This window comes from Myiozetetes cayanensis, unplaced genomic scaffold, assembly GCF_022539395.1.
Source record: "Myiozetetes cayanensis isolate MyiCay16 unplaced genomic scaffold, myiCay2020 scf18, whole genome shotgun sequence".
In the NCBI taxonomy this organism is placed as follows: domain Eukaryota; kingdom Metazoa; phylum Chordata; class Aves; order Passeriformes; family Tyrannidae; genus Myiozetetes; species Myiozetetes cayanensis.
Genome location: NW_026087389.1, coordinates 4302609 through 4326113, shown reverse-complemented (window position 1 = coordinate 4326113; position 23505 = coordinate 4302609). Strand labels below are relative to the sequence as shown.

The following is a 23505-nucleotide window of genomic DNA, read 5'->3' as shown; positions in this document are numbered from 1 at the left end:
TCTTGATTTTCACTGGAAAAAAATGTGGTCCTTGTTTTTGCAAGAAAAACTTTTATAATTGAACCTTAAAAGTTGATTTATTTATTTATTTATTTATTTTTAGATTCTTGACCTGTATGTAATTTTCATGCATGTGGTCTTAGAGTCCGTCTCTTGCTCTCATTGTCACATCTCCTCCTTTTACACCCCTGGATTTGGCACACCACTAAGGTAAGCCAGTGCATCTGTTGCTTGGGGCTTGCTGAGAGTCTGCTAGTAATGCTCAATAGAAATGTCCTCTCCTACTGCTTTTATAAATGCACCCATACCACTTCTATTTAAAATACATTAAGAAAATGGTCATATTGCCACACTATAGCTTGAAGGAAAGAAAAACCCCTACAAACTACAGCTCATACTTTGTACCTTTCTATGGTGTTGCAAAATTGTAATTATACTAATACACTACATTCTTAACAACATCTTTTCCCTGGGGCAAAATAAATAAATCTAAATAAAATAGATACAAGTAGAGGCAGTACATATCCTATTTTATTAATTAGCACCTGAGAAAAACATTTTGCCAAGCCAGAAAAAGCACGGATTAATTTTCAAGCAAAGTAACGAATGCCAGGTTTATTTCTTTATTGGTACCTGTGGATTCTGTTGTATTGCTTGTTAACAGATGCAAGTGGGCAATATAACTATTACATCAGGCAATAATATAGAAACCCAGGCAGTTTCTAAGCAACAGCCCAGCACTGATTCTTCTCAGCTATTCTCTAGGATTCCCTCAGACACAGTAAGTGAAGAGGAGTTGGACAATATAGTCTAATTTTGAGAAAGGAATAAAGCATGAAACTGGTGATTTTCAAAATCATATTTTTGCAGATTTCTTACCAAATCAAAAGAGCTAAAATTGAAAACTGTCAAAAACATTTCAGCTCAAGAGCTGCATAAACTTTTCTATTGTTCAGGCAGCTAAACAGACACAGCTATTTTGCTTCATACCTTGCCCACAAAAATAATGAAAATAAAGATCATAATAATAGAGCCTCTTCAGCTTGTTGGACTGAAACTGGATTTTGTGAGGTTTCCTTTTGCAGACTCACTCATCAGCTTAGCCTAAAAGTAAAACATTTTTCCTCTGTTCTGTATGAATTCCATGGTCAGTCAAATCTGGCTGCTGACAGAAAAATTCATAATAAATCATTTTGTTTAAGCCATATAGATTCTGTGTGTGTGCACACAATCTTGTGTGTACACAAGATACAAGGGTGTATTTTAAAGCAGTGTCACCCTCAGATGTCACTGGCTGATTCAGTTTCTTAGCCTACACACTGCATATTGCAAACAGAACATCTGCTTTATATATAACTGGGGATTCAGTGAAGCTCAAAGCTGGGATCTTTGTTATGATCCATAACTTTCCTTGGAATAGACCAACCCAGGCTTGGACTCTCTCAGAATATGGAGAACATTGTTCCTGCCCTTGGTTCGAAACCTGAAGTTGACACAGAGTGCCATATTGGACTAAACCAAACTTTGAAGGAGGACAGTGCTCTTTCATCTCTGTATGAATAACGCCCTTTCAGAAAACAGTTTATATTTAGAACAAATAAGACCAGACATACATGCACACACACATACTTACAGGCACACACTTAGAGACCCAAATGCACCCGCTTCCAGGAGCACAACCATGAAAAAGCAAGAAGAAAATATTGTAAACCAGATGTTCTCTGGGTTTGAATGCTCCATTGGTTTCCATACACCATGTAAGGTTCTGGTCTGCTAAGGGAGTAGAAGCAAGTTCAATATTGGAGCTTGCAGTGCCAACAGTTTTGCCTTGTTTGGGAGGTGGGAAGCCATGGCTTTCTTCACTCAAGTCTGACTTTTTGCAAAAAAACCTGATGACATTTCCAAAACAAAATTCTCCATTGAGGTATTTGAGTTATGGGACAAAATACTTTCCTTTTTGGCCAAAAAAAAAAAAAAATCAAACTCATTCACAGGAGTTATGGTTGCACACCTTGAGTCCCTTGTTCTCTGGGCTTGTCCCCCCTCATTTTTGTGTTACAGTGATACATTAAGAATGTGCACGATGGAGACACTGAACTTCTGGGTGCTGTGGGGTGCATGGGTGCAGAGGTGGGTTATACCCCAGGCACCCAGGCTGTGCCTTCCACCAGGGAACTGATCCAGTGGATAGGATTCAATGACTTTTCTGTGTTTTCCCTACCAAACTGTTCCAGTTTTCAGGTCTTAGATATTTTTCAAATAATCCTTAAAAGATGGTTTGAGAAACAGACACTTTCCACTCCCTCAAAGGGGAAGAGAAATATGCATCTCAATGAAAAGCCCATTTTCTATTAAAAACCAGTTTTGGTGAAATGAAGTCACCCAACCATACAACCCAGTCCACACAATTTCCACGTATTTCCATCTGCTCCTTCTTCCCCTCCCAGTCTCCAAACCATGCTCTGCCTTCCTGATACATATTGACGTGATAATTAAATCCCGAAGAAGTATGAATGCTTTAGCTTTAACAGAAAGCCAGGTTACTATTCCTATCGTGGAAAGTTAAATGAAATCATGCTGTGAGGGAATTCCTATTGATTTCTTCAGGATTGATCAGAAACATTTGTCAAACTTTTGTTTTCTTTCTGTCCTACGTCTTCTTTAGACACATAGTTAAACATACTAAGGAATGTTTACATTTTAAAAATGTGTTCTAAGGTCTTTATATAAACATACATGTAATAAAAGTGACTGGTGATTTATATTATCTATATACATTCAGATACTTTATTTTCTAAGCCAAAGTTTTAAAAAATAGGTGCCTAAATTCAGACACCTAAGTCTATGTTTACAGTCTTTGGTTGCCTGATTTTCAAACATGTTAGTACTTAGAAACTTTTTTTCTGTTAAGGTGCCTAGAAGTTTTGGACACAAACACTGCATTGGGCTGTTTTTCATCTATTAGAATCAGAAAGGGAAAATTAGAGATTATAAATGCACAAAAGATGTAAAGGCATAAGTAAGAAAACTGTAAATCCACAGGCTTTTTGCATTTTTAATTGAAGAAAATTATTTGCATTGGTACAAGGCACATGATTCATCCTTGCTCACTGAACTTGAACCCAAACCCCCCTTCGCAGCATTTGTCTTTTCTTCTTTAGGTTCACAGTGAGGCCTCCCGTTTCAAAAATGCGTGTGTGCTCCTGCACCTAATGTACATGCATATTCAGTGTGACTGCATATGGAAATGGAGCATCCATGCCAACAGTTTTCCAGCCAACAGGCTTTTTGCATGTGTGAGTCTCGGAGGGTTCTGTGCTTTTGGGGTAATTGCGCGTGTAAATCCAGCGGGCAGTCACACACTCAGCTATAACCTGTACAGCTGCATTAATGCCTTTTTTTAAACCATCTCGCAAAAGCTAGTGAGAAAAATGATACCATTTTAGACACCTGGCCCTTGAAATAATAATAGAAAACTCCTAAAAACTGATTATGGATCGTGAAATGATGTGGTTCAGCTTTCAAAACCTGCCTCTGCGTCCCCCTCATAAACACAGGTCACTCTTACATTTAGGCACTCTAAGATTTGTGTTTTTAATTACAAGCAAATCATTTTTTGAGGCAGTAAATATAAGTTGATGCTGTTCTAAAATCCAAAGGGAGAAAGTTAATATTAAAAAAAAAAAGAAATAGGAAGAAATAAATAAACATATAACAAGAAAAAGTTAGGGGAGCAGCTGTGTAAATAATGCAAACAATGTTAAAGAATAAAAGGAAACTGCCAGAGCCACTTGGGATGTGGAAGGAGCCTAAAATTCCTATTACTCTAACTAGGTCTGGCTCATTGCTTGTGCCTGTTTTTTTCTGCCAGCCCCAGGTCTGCCTTAGAAGGCACTTTCTTGAAAGGCAACGGAAAAAGGGAAGGAAAATGAGGTTATCCCATAAAATAATCTACTACTATTTGGTAAGGGCACAGGAATAGAGAATGAAGCAATGGTTTAATATTGGGACCAGAACCTGTATGAAGTCATTAGCTGAACATTTACTTCATTCATTAGTGCAGAGTAAATGCTGAATTGTGCTGAGGTCAATGAAAAATTTCCACGGTTTCCCTTGCAGGCTTTACTCATTCAGGAAAATGCTCTGAATGTCGAACTCCAAGATACGTTTGTGCACCTGGAGCTCTGCACTTGGAAGCCAGCAAGGTGAGAAAGGCATCTCTAACGTCCTGGGGGCAGGCGACCTGTGGTTTTGGGTGAGTTCTCCACTCGTTTGAGTTTTGAAACAGTTTTCAAGGTCTTGAAGATAGTCTATGATCAGCAAGGAGAAAAACAAAATCAAGTAATGAACATGCTCTTGTCACTTAGAAGTTGCATATAATAAATCAGTACCATAAAATACCATGGTTTACCCTAAGTAGAGAACTGTTGCTTGGATGTATAAGGATGTAAATTAAATTTGTGAGATTTTACTAAGCAACAAGATGCTAGGAATAATTTATTAGTTAAATCCTAATGATTGTAGCTTGATGGTGTAATTGTCACTTTGTAAATGAGCGCAAGGCTTTGAGAAAGAGCCGGGGAAGCTCCCTCTGCACAGGAGCTCCATGTTTCTCTGCAGACACGCAGTGCTGTGGAACACATGGAACCTCTCTGGTGTCATTTCCTGAGCAAGGGCTGTGGGAGAGGGAAGCCAATGCAAACTGTGCTCCAGCAGGACTGGACTTTGAGAGGGTTTCTCAGGAAAGTCCAACTGGCACAAAATAAAGCCACCTTGTGGGCTCTGGCCCTCACCAGTGTGTTGGGCAATGCTGCAGAGCAGGAATTCAAGGATGGTCATGCTCTCTTAACTTTTAGCTCACACTGTTGACCCAGTGCCTGGGCCACCTTGGTGAGTTTGCAGAGCATTTGCTGTTCCTTTCCAATCATGCTCCCGGGTCCTTGGTTCCTTGGTATGAGGGCAAACACTTGTTGCTACTTTTTCAATATTGATTGACTGAGAGCTGTATCCTTCCCCAAATTTCATCAGGGTTTTCTCTGGGTAGTAGATGCTTTATTGCCCTTATTATGAAGTACAGTTGCTGTATGATGTCAGATAACAGCTATGTGGGGTTTGAGGTTTTTTCAGTTTCCTTTGCCAAGTCTGAGTTCCTTGCTTCCTGGCTGAGTTGATTTGCTACCTTAATTTTTAGAAAATATTTTTTTAGTATCTGTGTGATATTATGTGTGCGTGCAGGAAAACAAGTGGAAATTTATTTCTATTTCTGACTGTAATCTATTCATCTATACATCTATGATCTCTTTATCAATCTTGCTATCTACCTGTTTATTCTTCTCTTTGTCTAAATATATGCATAAAGTACGGGGGTGTCTATTCAATAGGGCAATTGTGGTCTTAGAATTTAATTACAACCTGAGGTATCTGATGTTCTAAATTTCTGTCCCATCCTGCAGTCAAGGAGATCTATAAGACTTACAGAAAGATAGAACATCTCTAGGTAGTTTTTACCTGCTAATAGTGTTTCTATCATTGCAAGATCTGACAAGAGAGTCAAACACCACGTTATCCCAAAGGTATGTAGAACATGCAGAGCTGGCTAGGAGATTAACAAGTTTTCTGTGGAAGGAGAGTACATCTGCAAGGTTGAGGAGAGCTTTCACTGGTGTGCCACTTGGAAATGCAGATGGACTCTGTAATAGGTGCGGTGCTTTTGCTCAACAGCTGCAATCTTTTCATTGTACCTCTTTTGCTGAATTCAGATAAAAGCACTTCATAGTCAACAAATCTAATATCTGTTCTTGTCCCACTTGAAAGGGTCAAATGAAATTTCCCACCAGAGAACAAAAAAACCTGAGGCTCCCTAATGAGTTTGGGTGGCAGTGTGCCAAGAGAGAGGGGAGGGGAGGTGGTGGTGTCTGTGGTGCCTCAGCAGAGCAGTAATGTCAGTGAAGGTGAAAGGGGCTCTCCAGGCTTGCAGTCACACGACAGGACAGGCAGGGTTAGCGTGGCAGCCAGACTAGAGCTGTGAAATCGCCTCCTCCCGAGCTGCTGGGGCCCATCTTCCTCCTCAGACATTCCTGTTGCAGAGATCAGACGGAAGCTCTTTGGGGTTGCTGTCTCCTGGTGCAGGTGGTCAAGAGGCCAGGGTGCTCAGGCTGGGGTGGGAGCCCAGTGCAGAGGAGAGGGAACCTCTTGCTGACCTTGGTCATGGGCAGTGTTTCCAATGTACCTGGCTCTGCAGAGAGGAAAGGTTCAGGAAGGTGGAGGGGAGGAGAAGATGGAAAATCTATTAAGGCTCTCTCCAGCCAGGCATTGCTCAAGATTCTGGTTGGATCTCTATGCCATGCTGAGAGAAGGACTTGAGAGAAGCACCAAACCATTATAAAAATACACCCACACCTTCAACAGAGTTGCAGCATATGTTACTGAGTCCAAGACGTTTCAGACATTTCACCAAATGCAGCGTCTATAGGTGTCTGGCAGCTGAGGGGGAGAGCAGGTGTATATTTAGCCCTTTCAGGTGTGCTCCTAAGTGCATGTAAATATTTGCTAGGTCAGAGCTTCTGTGTGCTAATGAGCCCCATGTGACAAAGTGTCCATTTCCCAGGAGGCTGTGCTTTGCACACTCTCTCAATCCTCTGCACCAAACACAAAATGTTCTCCTACTTGTCTTATACTAACCCTATCTCCTTGTGTCACTGTAGAGGCAGCTCCACCTACACTGAAGAAAACAACTTATCCTGATAGTGGCAGGTCATAGGGACAGGGACATAGTCCTTGTGCAAGGCTTCCTGATATCTTCCAAGACCCCAAGCCTTGAACAAAAACCTAGAAAGAAGTTGAAGATGTGGTCAGAAATAAGACCATTTTCATCTTTCAAGATAAAACCCACTGTAAGTTCTTTGCATTTCTTGCACAGGCTATGGAATATTAAGACCTAGAGAACTGCTGCACTGTAAACTTGGGGAAAATCCATGACCTGTTAAGGGCATGGGATGGGTGGTTCTAAGCACAAAGAAGGAGGCACCATAATGAAAGGACCCATCACCAACACCCACTTCCCCTATCAGCAATTGGGCTCAGTTATGAGAATAAAAGGGACCTTGGCTGTGAATGACTTAGGGCAGCATAAATATGTATTATGAATTTTAGGCTCAGACATAATTAAATGCCATTTGTCAGATCTATGCTTGTTTTTCATCTCATTTGAGTTTTACAGAATGAATTAACTAACAAATGTGCCTCCGATTCTACCACAACAAATCATTTCTCAGAATGGTTGCCTCCAAGCAGCAGTGAGAGAGTGACTGGGGGGAGTGACCTTCTGCTGTGAAGTTGTCACATTCCAGCAGAGCCCTGAGTGGCAATGACAGCCTCAGTAATGGGGAGCCTGTAGTGGACTGGCAGTCTTGTTGATAACTTGTTAATTTATTTAGTGCAGTGGTGCAGAGGAGAAGATCTAGAGTAAAGGGTGGGGTGGGCTGAGCTGAGCCTTGGGGTTGAAATATGTAAATATTCTGGTTTTGAGAGAAAAAAAAATAATTCATTGTCACTAAATGAGGTTGGTGACAGGTGCCACTGGCAAGCAAATAGGCAACTGTTTATACCAATGCAGCTTTCGTTAGAAAAATGATACAGCAAAGGTATGGTCAGTATGTGCATAGTTTGGGTACACAGAACTGTAAGTGCTTCTCTCCCAGCCCTGTGAAAGCATATTTAGGGTGCACCAAGGGGCTGTAGTTCTGAGCCAGGAGAGTCATAGGATGAGAGACAAAGAGTCTTAGGATGAGAGACAAAGTGTGCCTTCAACAGGTGAAAGGGAGAAAGAGTTAGGTGAAGAAATCCTTTCCTTGCAGTTTAACTGTATCTTGAAGAGTTATCTCACTTGTTCCAGGACATGAAAGCAAAAGCCCTTCTTCTACTTAGTAAAATTACTATAGCAAAGGGATGGATTTGCTAGCTATGACTTAGCTATAGCTCTGAAGTGTTAATAAGTGCTAAGGAATTTGTGGGTTGTGCATACTTTAAAGGATCTGATTCAAGTGACAAGGTCCAGCCTCGGATCCATTGGTAACGTCATAAAACAGATATCCAAAAATCAAAACACTCATTTTGTTTGGAGAGTCCCACCTGTTGTCCCTAGCAGGTGGCCTTCTGCAGCTGTACTCTTCATACTGCATAGTTCATACATTTATAAAAGTGCTTTGTCATATCAGGTTAATGAAAATACGCAACGAATGCTCTGAAGTGAGCTGGAAAGCAGCACTGGCAAACTGGTGAGTCAAATGAGTAGAGCTGATAAGAGTTTCCTCTGTAGACCTCTGCAGACTTTAAAATATATGAAAGGAGATGGTGTAGAGAGTACTTAACAAATAATGTGGTGTCATTTGAAAAACAAATCCAGATGGTGATGTGAACATATCCAGCAACTTAACAATAATGCCATGTGTCTGCAGGAAAACAATAACCCCCACACAGCCCAATCCTGCAAACCTTAAGTCATACAGACTGAGTTCTCTTATAAATGAGGGGAAAGAAGCAGCAGCCGCTGGCCAGGTATCAACAGGAATACTCATAGCAAGTGTTGGATCTCACCCATGGGCACAGCCATTCTCATGGCAGGCTGAGGAAGAGCACGTTTCCTTCTTCCCCACGAGGGAAGAGATGCTCCTGGCTCTCTGCAGGCACCTGTCCTCATCTGCTGCCCCAGAGGTGTCCAGGGATCTTTTCAGCCTGCTCCCATCTTCTTTTTGCTCTTCACTGGTCCTGCATATGTCACTGCAGCTGAGCTGTGTCCTCCAGCTTCTGGAGGGTGTGGAGCACACACTGGACACCTCTGCTCTTGGACTCAGCGCATGAGAGTGCACGAGGAATTTCCCCTGAACATTTATTATCCCTGGTACCACAGTCAACAGTTGGCTGGGTAACTGAGCAAATTTACTTGAACTCTTTATTTCCCAGGTCTTATTTTTCTAAGGAAGGCAATAAATCAATGACAGGAAAAGTACTCACCAGGCAGAAATTGGGTAGCTCCATGACTTAATCAGCACTGATTAATGCCGGTTGGGAATCTATCTCTGCATTTCTTTGGAATACATTTTGGAAAGTCTGGTAGCTCCTAGCAGAGTTTTGCATGAAAAATAAATTACTTGCATATTCCTGTCTCTCCTTAACGACCATGTTCCTTGAGGCTCACACCACGTTTGCATGTAGGTGTGTACTGGTGCTCCGTGGAGCAGTGCTCCCTCCAGAGATGAAGGCAGATGGTCGCTGGAGAGCCCAGTGCCAGGTCTGGGTGACAGGAGCGGAAAGGCAAGGACAGCCACAGCCGGATGAGACACTTCACTTCCTCCCTGGCTGAGAACGCCAAAGATACGTCAGCCAGAGATGGGGATGGGGGCCGGAGCTGCGTCAGAAACAGCCTTTCTTCTGCGGGGGTGGAAGAGGAGCCCTGACTCCCGAGGAAGGTCAAGGCCGGCCAGCAAACAACCCGGGCAAGAAACCCCCAGACGGATAAACAATCCAGACATCTGGTGAGATCCCGGCATCGCTGCAATCAGGGAGGTTTTGGCACCGACTTTGACACTGCCAGGATTTCCCTTGTAATTAGCAGCATGCAGCCCGTCTGGGGAGGATGTTCCCTCCGGAAAGCTGCTGGGACCGAGCTTAATCCCTGTGAAGCAAAGAATAACACCCACTTAGTCTCTGGCCCCACCAGATAATCAGAAAAATACTAATTTGAACTCACTGAATATTAGATGCTACCGATAACTAACTACTAATAACTAACTGGCTTGGTTACTGCCCAGATTTTTTTAGGGAGCTCACAGCAGGGCCACCAGCACAGCACTGGAAGAGACTTGGAGCAGACACAAGAAGGACTCAGGGCTTGAATTACAGCACAGGGAGCATAAACCTCAGAGCATGCAGAAGTGTCTGCATACCTTCATAGCATCAGAAAGTTAGGTGGGCACATACAAGCTAGGCAAATTAAACCACTATATGACATAAAGCTCAGACTGGTAAAACTATCAGCATAATAGATATTTCAGTTCCTACACTTATCCAGCCACACACACACACACATAAAATACCTCCACAATAGGGTTTTTCTTAAAAAAAATAATAAATCTATGTTGTTAAAGACCTTAGCTACCTGTATTTGAAGATCGTTGTCTGAAAAGATGAAAACCATACATTTTCATTTCATTTCAGATTAGCATGGTAAACAGCTGGATCTGTTCTTTCAAGTGGAGCATTCGGCTCCATTTGTTAGCTTTGTTGCTGATATTTCACCTCTCTTATTTACTTAACATAGTTTGACAAGAAATTCTCAGTGAGATAATATATCTACATAAAAGACTGGCTCGGAGAACAAGTCCAGGGGTTTCAGTGGGACAGAATCAATTATTTATGTCTTTGCCATTTTGGTCTACCTTCATTCCACAGAAAGCACTCAGAAGAGCTACCCAACCAGCCGCACATTTTTGGTAGAGAAATACATTCTATTCTTAGAGAAGAAAAGGTAACATCAGTATAAATCAGAATTGCACCCACTCGCGAACAAAATCAAATGCCAAGTGATGGAAGCAATCACCCTGCAAAGCAACGCCCTCTCCCCAGCCAGGCACGATGGCCCCTGCTGCAAAGAGCAACCAGTACAAACAGAATCAGCAAATGTTCTCATTGCTTTTTACCACACAAAATTAGTTAAACTGTATAGAAGTCAGCTTGATTTCTCCCGAATAGCACAGTAGAAATGATCCTTACACAGCAACCAGCTGGTGCCAAGGAGTTTTCTGAGGCTGAAGTAAGGCAAGTGATGGAGGATACCTACATTCTTCAATAAATATCAGAAAGGAGGATTTCTTACCCATTCTGAACGGCTCAAACACATAAACCAGAGCAGTTTCACAGGCAGCCCGTTCCCGCTCAGATCAGCACACACACCCTGAAGAGACCCAAGCCACTGGAGTTTCTGTGTTTCAGCGGTGTGTGGTGGGACCATGCCAAACATCAATCCAAAGGCAGGCAGCCACGCTGTAACCAAATGCTGCCAGGCTGCAGGGACAGTGGAGAGGTTCCAGCTCCTGCAGCAGCATCACGGTAAGCGACGATGGGAAGTTTTACAACCCGTGAGCACTTTGTCAGTCAGAGGTCAATGCAAAAGGATAAAGAATAGGAAAAAAAAAAGAGGCATAAATGAAAAAATAAATAGCATAGAGAAATGAAAGAGAATGGGCAGTGAATTAAAAAAAAAAAAAAAAAAAAAGAGAGAAACCAAAGCATACTAAGAACTTACCCAAAGTAAATCCCAGGCCTTCATGATGTTCCTGCAGAAGCCTAGGTGAAATCTCCCCCTCACTTTGATGATGGAGGGTCAGATCCTTAGGAAAAGGGATAAGTTTGGACATAACAAAAAGAAAGAATGTACTGCAAAGCGAAGGAAAATAAGTGAGTGGTGCTGTAGAAAAATAACGATTTGGTAGCTAGTAGGCAATATTGTCATCTCTGCACACATCCAAGGACTTAAGTGACCCACTACTCTGGCTGAGGATCTGCTCCATTAATAATAAGAAAGAGCAATTTAAACTATGGCTTTTTTCATTGTATTTTATACAGGTTTGGGGAATACGTTATCAAAGGCTCCAATTCTGGCCAAAGTCCACAGGAATCATCACCTGTGGTCAGGCCCTGGATAGAAAGATCAGAGCTATCTTTGCGTAGCCCTACCACCAAAAACAGATCAATCAGAAGTAACTCAAAAGGAAATAGTCTACAGGGAACAGATGAAGATGCATTTAGAGGAAATAATCCCCATTCAGGTTGCCATTATTAAAAGAGCGATAACTATCAGAGCTAAGATATGTCAGGGCAACCTCGTTGACATGGGACTGGAGAACTTCTACTGTAAAAGCAGAGAAACTAGGTCAGTGCTTTTTGAAGAGAGGAAAGCTCAGGGTGGACATCATTATTTTATACATGATTCTAAGGGGAATAGCTACGAGAGATGTCAGAAAACTAGTGTCAAATACAAGAACAAATGGACAGGCTCTAAGAAAGGGAAATGAAGAGAAACTAAAGGAGGCTTGAGCTCCAGGGATATAAACATTTCTGTACACACTAAGTAGTTGATGCAAGGACTGGTTAACGGAAAGGGCTAATAAGAGCAACCAATAAGGATTTGGGAAAGGAAAAGCTTTGTGGAGTACAGCCACCTGAGAGCAGACAATTTTGTCTCTTGATCTTGTCTGTCACTAGAATTGCCCAAATTTCAATCTCAGAATTACTTCAAGGTTCACATACAGTAAATCTCTGTGCAAGCGCAATAGATTGAAGTGACAATTCAGTTTATCACTCGAAGATAAAACTCAGAAGAGCATTTGCCTTCTAATTCTGTTAATATAAATGTAATTACAAGGGCTAATTCCAATTCAAATGTTAACTTATAAGGACTGGTGGAGGTAGCAGCCTACAGAGAAAGACATGATGCTGGAATCTCTGATTCTTGCATTTGATCAATAGTTCAGTGCTAATAGACTTTATTTATGAATTGGACTGTGTGGTTTGAAAATGAGCCTAATTATTAGGCTGCATGAGTATAGACACACACAGTTTTCTAAGCACTAGAATATTTCCATGTTGTAATTGTCTCTATACAACAAAGAAAAACCTCTCTGTGGTGTTGTAACAGATTAGAATAGTCTATATTTTTTTAAAAAAAGCAGAATGGTAACTATCATGCCTGTGACTCCCAGAACATGCTGCCTTAAACACAGACCAAACCAATACTCTTTGCTGTAAGTACCAAAGATGTAAACCAGTCACTAGGGGAAAAAAAAGAAGTAGATTGAGGTAATAGCCTGGGGCAAAGGGAATTTGAAGACAGAGGAGAATCAGTGGACTGTGCAGTCTAGGGCTCTTTTAGGGCATTTTCTTATATTCCCCGAAATTTAAAGGCAGAACTTCATCTGGTAAAAATAAGCATGGCATTATTGAAGCTGATGGAGTTAAGCTATGAATTTGTTCCCAAATATATATTCTAATACTTTTAAAGGAGAAAACAAGAAAAAAAGGGTAGCAGCAATATAATAGGCACAACAGTCTCATTAAATATGTGTCAAATTCTGAGATGCTGTAAAAAGTGTGATACCAACCCTGTTCCTTGGGAATTTTCCTTGTTTAGGATATGGTTTAGGGGTGATTATGGTGGTGCTAGGTTGACAGTTGGACTAGATGACATTGAAGGTGTCTTCCAAACTTGATGAGTCTGTCATTCTGTAGTAAAGTTTTTTTCCTGTATTACCTTGGCCTGAGTATTGTCATAAACCTTCCCTCCTAGCCCAATGGTTAAACAAGAGGGATTTTGAAGTGAAAGTGTGAGGAGAAGAGAGTCTGAGTGTGCTGTAGCTCTTTCCCCTATCCATTCTGCTCAGTGGTAGCAGGAATGTGCCTGCATCTTCCAGATCACAAAAATCCCTGGCGGTGAGATGCTCAGAAAACTTTCAGATCAATTTTGAACCACTGGGATGTGATACTGAGGTGAACTGGCCCATCTCAACCACCGTTATAGCCACTGAGACATTGATGTTGACGTGGAACCAAAAATTTGTCACAACGCTGGAAAAGAGCAAGGATCAGAGAGTGAGTGATACTGATCAAAGCAGATGAGAGTCAGGAATGTTTATCCAGGAGATGCAAACTCAGACACATACCTCGGTGATCTGAAGCCGTCAGAGTTAATATGCTGTCTATTAAAATTTGTTCAAATACAGCACCTGTCACAGCACGTACAGGAAGAGGGTTTGTTAGGTCGATCTTACATGAGAAGAGCGAGGTGTAGTGGTGGGAGCTAACCCCAGCTGGCTGGCAGTGGGTGTTGTGTTATCTGTGTACCTTGTCTTCTCCTAGGCACCAAACTAGAGGTTAATGCACTACGTGGACTTTGGTTTTACTCCAATGTGACCATTTCTCACTTTCTTAATAACACTTAAATGTCTGCAGTGCTAAGGGAAGTAGCTTCTAGGAGTACTCTGCGAGGAAGGGAAATGCAGTGCTTGTGTTTTACTGGTTATCTGCAGCAGAGAAGAGGTTGGAGATGGGTTTCCTACAGCCAGAGCTCTCTATAGCTCACCACCCAGTTGCACCTTGGTGAATCAATGTTTTCAGGCAGGCAAGTGGCAGATCTTGGCAGCACAGCAGCCACAAGCCTTGTACCACTGTGCTAATGCCCTGCTGCTGTTTGGGTAGTGTATGTAGCAGTGCCATCAGGAACATTTACAGTAGATTCTATACTGAAGAAAATATGCTGTCCAGTAAGTTTTCATCTCTCACCAGGTGCTTAAAATGCCATGCCCCTATCAAGCAGCTGGGCACTCCATGGAGAGATCACAAAAGATTACTTGTATTATTGTGTGTCCTCAGGTAATAGGAAAACAGCAGATCTGTATTTTGGGCAGTCCCAAATGCCACTGTTCTATCCATGCCGTGGTTGCTATACTTTAACCTGAACTTTGAAAGCTCTCTGCATATCAGGTAGTTTCAGAGCAAACCCGTGTTCTTAATGAGTACATGAAGTTACTGTTACTTTAGTTTATTCTAAGTGTTCAACCCAGCATGGGATCTAACCTGGAATAGTCATCTCGAGAATATTGCGGCGGAAAGTAGAGCGTAGGATTTAACATTGGAAATTAGAAGTTGATCCTACTTCTTATACAAAATTGAGATTGACAAAATTGAGATTTATCTACATAAACCTTTAAACAAAGATGTGGCTCTGAATCGAAATTAGGGAACTGGAGAAATGAAATTGAGGACTTTGTGCTCTTAAAGGAAACTTGCCCAGCAAGACTGTCAGCAGCAGAGAACTAAGCGCAGACATTAATGGAGTCAGTTCTTTTTCTGGAGGTCAATTTTTAATAAATCAAGATTGTTTAAAAATTACCATTATTGATTAATTAAATTTACACTTGGAGCTTAGCCCTCTTAGTTTTGAAGAGTCTGTACACCAAATTGGTATGAATGACGAATGGAAAGAAAGGAAAAAAAAAGTCATTATTTAATTAACTGCAGTTCAAATTGGATCTAATGCTAGCAGTGGTTTTGGATGTCTGTCCCCCACAAGTACAAGCAAAGGGGTTTTTGCAAGTTTCTCTCTGTGCTCAGATTCCATAAAGCAGCCTGCCCTGTGTCTGACTGTAAAGAAACTGAAAAAGGGTAGGTTTAGAATAGGTATTAGGGAGAAATTCTTTACTGTGAGGGTGGTGAGGCCCTGGTACTGGTTGCCCAGAGAAACTGTGGCTGCCCCATCCCTGGAAGTGTTCAAGACCAGGTTGGAAAGGGTTTGGAGTGACCTGGTGTAGTGGGAGATGTCCCTGCCCAAGCAGGGGGTTGAACTAGATGGTGTTTAGGATCCCTTCCAACCCAAACCATTCTGTGATTTTCTGATGAATATCATGTCCATCTCCAAAATGTGATCCTGAAAAGGCAGAGTAAGATAATTTGGAAGTATCTTATGGATCCAGAAGTCAACAGTAAAGTGTACAAAGTGGAATTGCAATAGCTGTACAAGCAATTTCTGGACTTGGATGAATGTAGCTGCAAATTAACTGAACAGTGCTCAAGTCTGAAAGAAAAACACAGCACAAAACACGTAGTTTACCTAAACTGGAGATCCTAACACGGAAGCAGGCAGGAGTAGGCCCTTTGCATGCAGAGAGGGACCAGCTGGAAGAGGGAAAAGGGGCAGCATTAAAGGCAATGTGGTACCAAAGGCAGGGAGCTGGAGGTGAGTGAAATAAGAAATGGAGAGGCACCATGTTGGCATGAAGTGATATGCTGTCACAGGCAGCTCCCAAGCTGATCCCACACTTAAAAATAGATTGACATTTATCCAGGAGGCGAGTTTGTTATTCTGTAACTACAGCATTTTCTATTATGTTTGATAAGGGAAAGAAGATTGCATCTTGGTCAGAAATATAAAAATTCGTCTCCTAGCAGGGGATAATAGCAGGAGAACAGGGGTAGACGACAACTGCAGATTTAAAAGAGTTCAGTGCAGTCCCTGGTAAGGAAGGCTGGTTCTGTGCTGGGCTGAGATGCCATCCCATGGCCAGGCCACCCCTGTGGCTCCCAGGCTGGGGAGCCATCCCAGAGGCATCTCCCTCCTCCTCTCCCATCCAGAACTGCTCCCCCTGGGTTGCTCTGGGCAATTCTTCTGAAAGTCAACTTAATATTCCACAGGAAGTCATTAGAGGAGGAAAGACAAGGCCGGTGTGCCTGTAAGACCCTGATCTAGGGGAAGTTTTGGGATGAAATCAGTGTAAAAGAGGTGTTGGCCATCAAGGATGGGATGTGCCTGTCTGTCTGTGTGCACACACACGTTTATGTGCAGAGAGGCTACAAGAAAGATGAAGAAAGACTATTTACAAAAGCAGGTAATGACAGAACAAGGGGCAATAGCTTCAAACTGAAGGAGGGAAGGTTTAGATTGGATATTAGGAAGAAATTCTTCCCTGTGGGAATGATGAGGCCCTGGCACAGAGAAGTTGTGGCTGCCCCATCCCTGGAAGTGTCCAAGGCCTGGTTGGATGGGGCTTGGAGCAACCTGGAAGGTGTCCCTGCCCATGGCAGGGGATGGAACAAGGTGGTCTTTAAGGGACCTTCCAACCCAAACTATTCTTTGATTCTATGAACATATCCCTAGATGGATATGAATATACATCTTGCCTTCCTTTTGCAGTTGCACAATGGGTAGTGCAAAAACCTTAACTTTGTGGGGAAAAAAAAAAATAAATCCAAAGCTCTTTTGTTTCAGTGTGTAACTGTTGATCTAAAATGGGAGTTCTTGTTTTCTAATTCACAAAGCTTAAAAGATCGCTCATTTTATATTAAGATGATAGCCTTTGCAAGAGACCTTCAATCTAATTAAAGCCAGGAGATTAGCATCCCTTAGAATATTTGCAAAGCCTGCAATGTGAAGTTAATGAAATGTGTACACTTTTATAAAGCTTTAATTTTTAATGAAATAATTCAGGACATGGTCCTTACTCCTCTGCCTTACCTGCTTTGTCCAAAACAGTGACTGTTTACAAACAATGTGAAGTTCTGGGATGAAGAAGTCAGGGGAGAAGACAGTCAAAGTCTTCTTGGTAATTGCTGCAAGCCTGTCTTTTATCTTTTCTGTTCAGCCTGAAAATGTTATATCTCTGATTAATAATAATGACTGAGAATATCATTTCAGAGTGGCAGTTATTTCTGAAGGTTATGGATATGTGTGTATATACATAAAATATATAAATATAACATTTTTATATATCATGTAACATGTACTATATATATATAAATATATATGTTTATAGTAACTTATATATACAATTTTGTATAAAATCACAGTGACTGCTAAGGGACCTTAAATAAAGCAAGTAAGGGAATTTGTTGCAAGGGAATATCTCATATTTGAGGAAATGGGCTGAGCTCAGAGGCAAGGGAGCAGCCAGGGCTGTGTAGTAATCTAGTTCAGAGGGGATGACCAAAGGAAACCCTGAGCAATTCCAACCTCCTTTCAGGTCAGGCTCCTCTAATGATGGCCCCACTCCTCTGTTATCGCTTGAGATGGAAGAAAAGAGGGAAAGAGCTGAAGCAGAGAGAGGAGCAAACACTGTTCAAAGACAGGGCTGCTCTCCCTGGTGTAGCCAGGCAGGGTGTCCCCTGGGGCAACGCACACCCTGTCCTGGGCTGATTTGCAAACAACCACAGTGTTAGAGCTATTTACTGGATTTGCTCCTTTCACCCTTTGCTTTGCTGTCTCTGAATTTTGTCATTGGAAAGAGCTGGCTGTTGCATTCAAAATAGTACTTTTTTACAGAGCCAGCCCTGCTTTACATTATGCTTACTGGATCTTTCTGAAACCGAAATGTTAGAATATCCTAATCTTGCTCTACATTTTCAAGCTGAAAGATAAACGTGTTGTTTAATGAAATCCACAACACTACAAGAATAGTAACCATTGTGTTTCTTCATTTCAAAGAACGGCTGAAATCTAACATCTGGTGTAACTGTACAAACCTGACCTTAGGTCACGGTAAGTATTGTATTGTTGATGATGGATACGCTTTTTTCATTACCATGCTGTCTCCATTCTTTCAGCATCCATGCTGTGAATCCTCAGTTATAGCCAGGACTATTGATAAATACTGATTTTTAAAATACAATTCCTTTTTTTTTTTTTTTTTTTACACTTTTAAGCATGCATTGTAAGGCATTTTCTTTTTAAATACCTCCTCTAGTTTGTTGTCAACAATATGCTATTATTTGAGCAAACTTTTCTGCATGATAGCTCTAACACACAAGGATCAAGGATTGTGTGTCTGAAGATGCAGCTATGATTCTAAAAGAACAGTGTCACCAAAAGGTGATCCTCTGCCTCTAATGCCTTCCCCTGTACTTTCCTCTTTGGATGCTTGTTTCCTTAAAGCCCTTGTAGGACTAGGGCTTAAGGTTTAAATTGGGAAGCAGATGTGGACACCTGTGAATGTGTCTTTGCACATCATTGTTTCAAGATTTCAGCCCCTGTGCAGGAAATGAGGCCCTACACTGTCCTGTGTGATTGATGGCCATTATTTCTAAGACTAGGTCAGTGACTGTGAAGCAGCAGTGCTGTAACCAGGGCTCCCAGAAAACCCAGTGATGTACCACTCTTCAAGAAATGAAGAGATTGCCCTCATAACTCGAAGTTCTGGTCAAATCCTCACTACATAAAAGCCACCAGAAACTCCAACACTGAACTGGGCAGATTTAATGATGATTTTTATTTGTTTGCTTTGCTGAGTGTATCTACTCCCCCCACCCCCAACCTTTCTCTGCATTTTTTGCAGTTCTCCAAGAGCTTCACAAGACTCTCTTAGCACCCCATCTTTAATTTTGTTTTCCCTAAAGCTGTGCAAACTCAAACCTCGTTTCCAGTTCTTTCAGGCACCAGGAGCCCAGGCTCATTCAGACTTGCCTCATTCAGAAATGCTGACTGGTGTTGCTGGACACACCAACAGCAAAGGGGAAATGTTTCCTATCCTAATCCTAATGCACATGCTGTGTTCTCCCCAGGTGCTAACATTGCTTCATGATGTTGCTGCATCAAGCAGTGGAGGTAAAGCAGGATATCCTTGGCTCATCCTCTTGCTGCCTACAGAGATGTGCAGAATGAAGCTCTGACTCCCTGTAGTCCCTGCACTTTCACTAACCCAGCACTAACCAGCACGGAACATGTCTGAAGGTATGGCATTTACACTTTTAAGAAACATCTATTCGCTGCAGTTCTGCCAAAGCTAAATACGTTTATAGATTTGTTCGTAATTATTTTTAGAGTAGAATTCTGTTTGTTTGACAATATCTGAAAAATTAAATACCTGGGGCAACATCGCTGAGTGCAGCTGGTACATTGGAAACTCAGGGAAATACTTGCTGTAATTGTGAGGGTTTTATTTAATAGCTCTGAAGGCAGAGTTAACTCATTCGGTGAGGACAGATTGTTTGATGGGCTGATGGCACTGCCCTCTCTGTCACGAGCTGCTGGCCCTGTCCTGGCTGCACAGACAGGTCTGTGCTTCCCAGGGGTGGAAAGCAGAGTCACCTTTGGGACATTTGACCTCTTAGAGGAGGGCACCAAGGTAATCAGAGGGATGGGGCACCTCTGCTACGAAGAAAGGCTGAGAGAATTGGAATTGTTCAGCCCAGAGAAGAGAATGCTTTGAGGTGACCTAACTCTGGACTTTAAGTACCTGAAGGGAGCCAAAAAGAGAGACTGAGAGGGACAATTTACAAGGACCTGGAGTGACAAGACAAGGGGCAATGGCTTCAAACTGACAGACAGTAGGTTTAGATTGGATATTAGGAAGAAATCCTTCCCTGTGAGGGTGGAGAGGCCCTGGCACAGGTTGCCCAGAGAAGCTGTGGCTGCTCCATCCCTGTAAATGTTCAAGGCTAGGCTGGATGGGCCTTAAAGCAACCTGGGGTAGTGGAAGGTGTCCTGGCACCAGGTTTCTGTGCCATGAGGATGGAGAAGGCTCAGAACCTGCCAGGCTGTGAACTGAAATGCGTTGGCAGGACAGTTGACAAATATTCTATATTCTTCCCACCCATTCTGCACTTTCCATGACCTCTTCCTTTCATTGGTACAAGTAAATTGAATTCAGCACGTTTAAAGACCCTGTCTGGATCCATAACATTCATAACCATGCTGTAACCATGAATGAAAAGCTAAGAGAGAATATGGTTTGTATCCAAGGGCTCTTTTGCTTTTATATGTTTACATATACCAGCCAATGGTCAGCAAATAAGCGCCACGGCTTGTAATGAAATGTTCGAACCATCTGTTTTAATCTGTGATTTAATTTCACTGTAAAATATTAAAGTTGTTCCGATGGTTGGGTTGGTATTGCTGCATTATATGAAAAGGGTTGAGTATCCCAGAGCAATTACATTGCACCAAGCACATGCTATGGGTATTATATTCTGTATTGTTATTTTGTTCCATTAAGAACGTTAAAAAGCCTTCTTAATACAGTATGACAGACTTTTAGGTCTCTTTTTTTTTTAGAAGCAAGTAGCAAATGCTGAGGACAAGTGTAAAAGGAAAATATATTGGCAAAAGAATCATCTTTTTGATGATCCTTCAAGAGGAACAATGGAACTGGCTTCCAAGAGAGGTGGTCAATGCCTCAGGCTGTCAGTGCCTTAAAAAGAGGCATTTGGACAATGTCCTTATTAACAGGCTTTAACTTTTAGTCAGCCTTGAAGTGGTCAGGCAGTTGGACTAGATGATCACTGTAGGTCTCTTCCAACTGGAGCTATTCTATTCTATCCTAAATAGATGTTTGTGAAAATGCTGAACTGAATGAAACCAGAAATTGGTTTTCTGACATTGAAGTTTTGAAAGCTGTGGCACCTCTGAAAACCTTTGCTACATTTCCCACTAGCACTGCTTTCTCTTCTGGGACTTCAGAGAACATCCCTTCGCAGGCTGGTGACAGTTTTGCTCTGGGTTGTGGCCCCTCAGGTCTTGAAACATCCAGGGTCAGGGATTCCACAAGATATTTAGGAAACCCACTCCAGTGCTTAATGATCTGCATAGTGATTTAATTTTTTCTTCCTTATTTCCAGATGGAACCTCTCTAGTTTGAGGAGAGACTCTCACCCTCTCTCACCCTCCTACCAGTGATGGAAAAAGCTTGTCCCCATCCCCTTGATACCTCCCCCATAGGCACTGAGCTGTGAGGTCCCCTCTTGCTTTCTCTGCTCTCGTTTGAACCCCCTGCCATGGGCAAGGACACCTTCCACTGTCCCAGGTTGCTCAGAGTCCAGTCCAACCTGGCCTCAAACACTTTCAGAGCTGGGGCAGCCACAGCTTCTCTGGGCAATCTGTGCCAGGACCTCCCCACACTCACAGTAAAGAATTTTTTCCTAATTATTTCTTCTTCTTTTTGCTAAGTGGGCAGGGTCAGTGCAATGTGCTGCTGGTGTGCTGCTGGTTACCACCTTTCTTATTTTCATCTGGCATAAACATTTCAGTTCGTCTGTGCCTTGCAATACCATGATACCTTGAGATAGTTTTGACTTCAAGGAAGCAATTAATTACTAATTTCTCTAGGTCCACCAGCACAGCAGGCCTGTGAGTTGGCTCAAAAGGAACAGACAGAGGTTGTTCTTTCAGCAGGTACAAGTTTTTCCCCATTCCAAATTTCACATGTGACCTCAAACAAGCCCCACCGCTCTCAATGAGCAGCATCCAAGTGTCCTACTCTGCTTTGTCTCATTGCTCCTCTGATGGCTGGGAGGGATATAGAGCAACCACCAGGATCTGGAGCTGGTACTGCTGGTATACACCAAACACAGAGCCTTTCTTTCTCCACGTGCCTGTTTAGAGAGTGGTGAGAGGGACAGGCACACATTCCCTGGGCAGAAACTCCCCATCTCAGAGGCAGGAAGCATTGCAGCTCCCATGAACCTCATGCTTTAGCTACTCTAAAGCCCTGTAGGGAGTCAGGGCTAATTAACTCAGCGCTGTGGCATCCTGACATAACTATATGGCTTCTGGAACCCAAGCTAGTATTTCTACCCAGCAGTCTGCTGCACTACCTGATATCTCTGCGTGGCCAATGCTTGCTCAGGGGTCCCCATGCAGGACAGGGAGGGGCAGGGATTGCACACACCAGCTGCCCCCCACCCCTGGGCACTGCAGCAGCTGTTTGCCATCACACCCACTGCCACTGTTATTTGGAGTATGTGCTACTTGCAATCCATTTTTCCTGAACATAAGCTGGAAATTACTGATTTTTTTACCTTACACAGCTAGTATAAAAGCACTAATGTCCTAATGAAGAGTCTCACTTAGCTAAATGCTTCATACAGCTGAGTAAAACAAAGAATTTTACTAGAGCTTAACCCAGTCGTTAATAAGCTTTTTAACCCTGACCTTTCAAATCAATGATCTACCACTGGTTTTACCTTTCAAGAAGGAATTCCATTTTCAAGTGATAAAACATATTTTGCACTCCTTACAATCTAATGATTATTCTCAGCGTTACTGGATATATGAGGCCATCAAACCATTAGAAGGTATAAAACGTATTAATGTACAGCATTCACGGCTACATTTGCTTTAGAGTCAATAAAAGGGAAACAATTTATAAAGGGCATTTATGCTCATTATGGAATATCGATAGATTGTTTCTCCCATCGTTTCTGAAGTATGAAGGACTCCCTTCCATGATGGATAGGAGGGGATTTGCATAAGCTCTTTGATTACACCCTGAACTCCTCCAGCACAGAGCTCTGTGCAGAGGTCTATGGCCAAGCTTTGGGCTGGGATGCATGTGGGTTACCCCCCCAAATTTTTCCTTCCCAGGGGACCGTGCATCTCAATTTGATAATTACTCACATCAGCCATGTGAAGATTCTATAGACAACTGTGGTGCTTTCATCAGCAGACATGAATTGTCACAGGGCTGTGGGGCAAATGGGATTGATGCTGGAAAAGAAGAAGGGAATTTATTTGTGGGGAAGGTCAGGGCTAGAGCACACAAATGATGGCAGAGCTTTGCAGAGCACCTTCCTAAGCAGCAGGAGGAGGAGAGGGGCTGTTTGACACATATAGGGAAAAAAAACAGGAGAGGATTTACACGGAGGGTAGAAGAGGCATTAGGAGCACTTCAGCTATAGCTAGAGGCAGAAATTTCATAGTCTCTCCTAGTGAATAACAACTGCAGAAATAAAATCTATGAAGAGTTGAGTGATTAAGGCACTGGCCTGAGTCTCAGCAGACCTGGATTCGGTTCCTGGCTGTTTTCAGATTTCTGTCTGACTTTTGGCAAGCCTCTTCAACTCTCTGCGCCTTGGTTTCCCATCTGTTAAAGAGGAATAATAATATTTCCTTTCTTTCCTGTCTGTTCCAGCAGCAAGCTCTTCTGGGCAGGCACTGTCTCTCTCACAGTGTGTACAGAACTTTGCCCT

At 42.3% G+C, this 23505-nt stretch overlaps 2 long non-coding RNA genes across 2 annotated transcripts in view; one reads left to right on the top strand and one right to left on the bottom strand.

Annotated features, from left to right (window-relative positions):
• Window positions 1–9401, bottom strand: part of LOC126638826 (uncharacterized) — a 54583-nt gene extending 45182 nt beyond the window's left edge. Inside the window, exon 1 of the long non-coding RNA XR_007628695.1 lies at window positions 9013–9401. This is a non-coding gene — a long non-coding RNA (uncharacterized LOC126638826). The remainder of the gene's footprint in view (window positions 1–9012) is intronic.
• LOC126638828 (uncharacterized) lies at window positions 102–4198 on the top strand. The gene is made up of 3 exons (XR_007628698.1): window positions 102–210; window positions 3162–3296; window positions 4120–4198. It is a non-coding gene; the product is annotated as an uncharacterized LOC126638828 (long non-coding RNA).
• Window positions 9402–23505: the final 14104 nt, after the last annotated feature.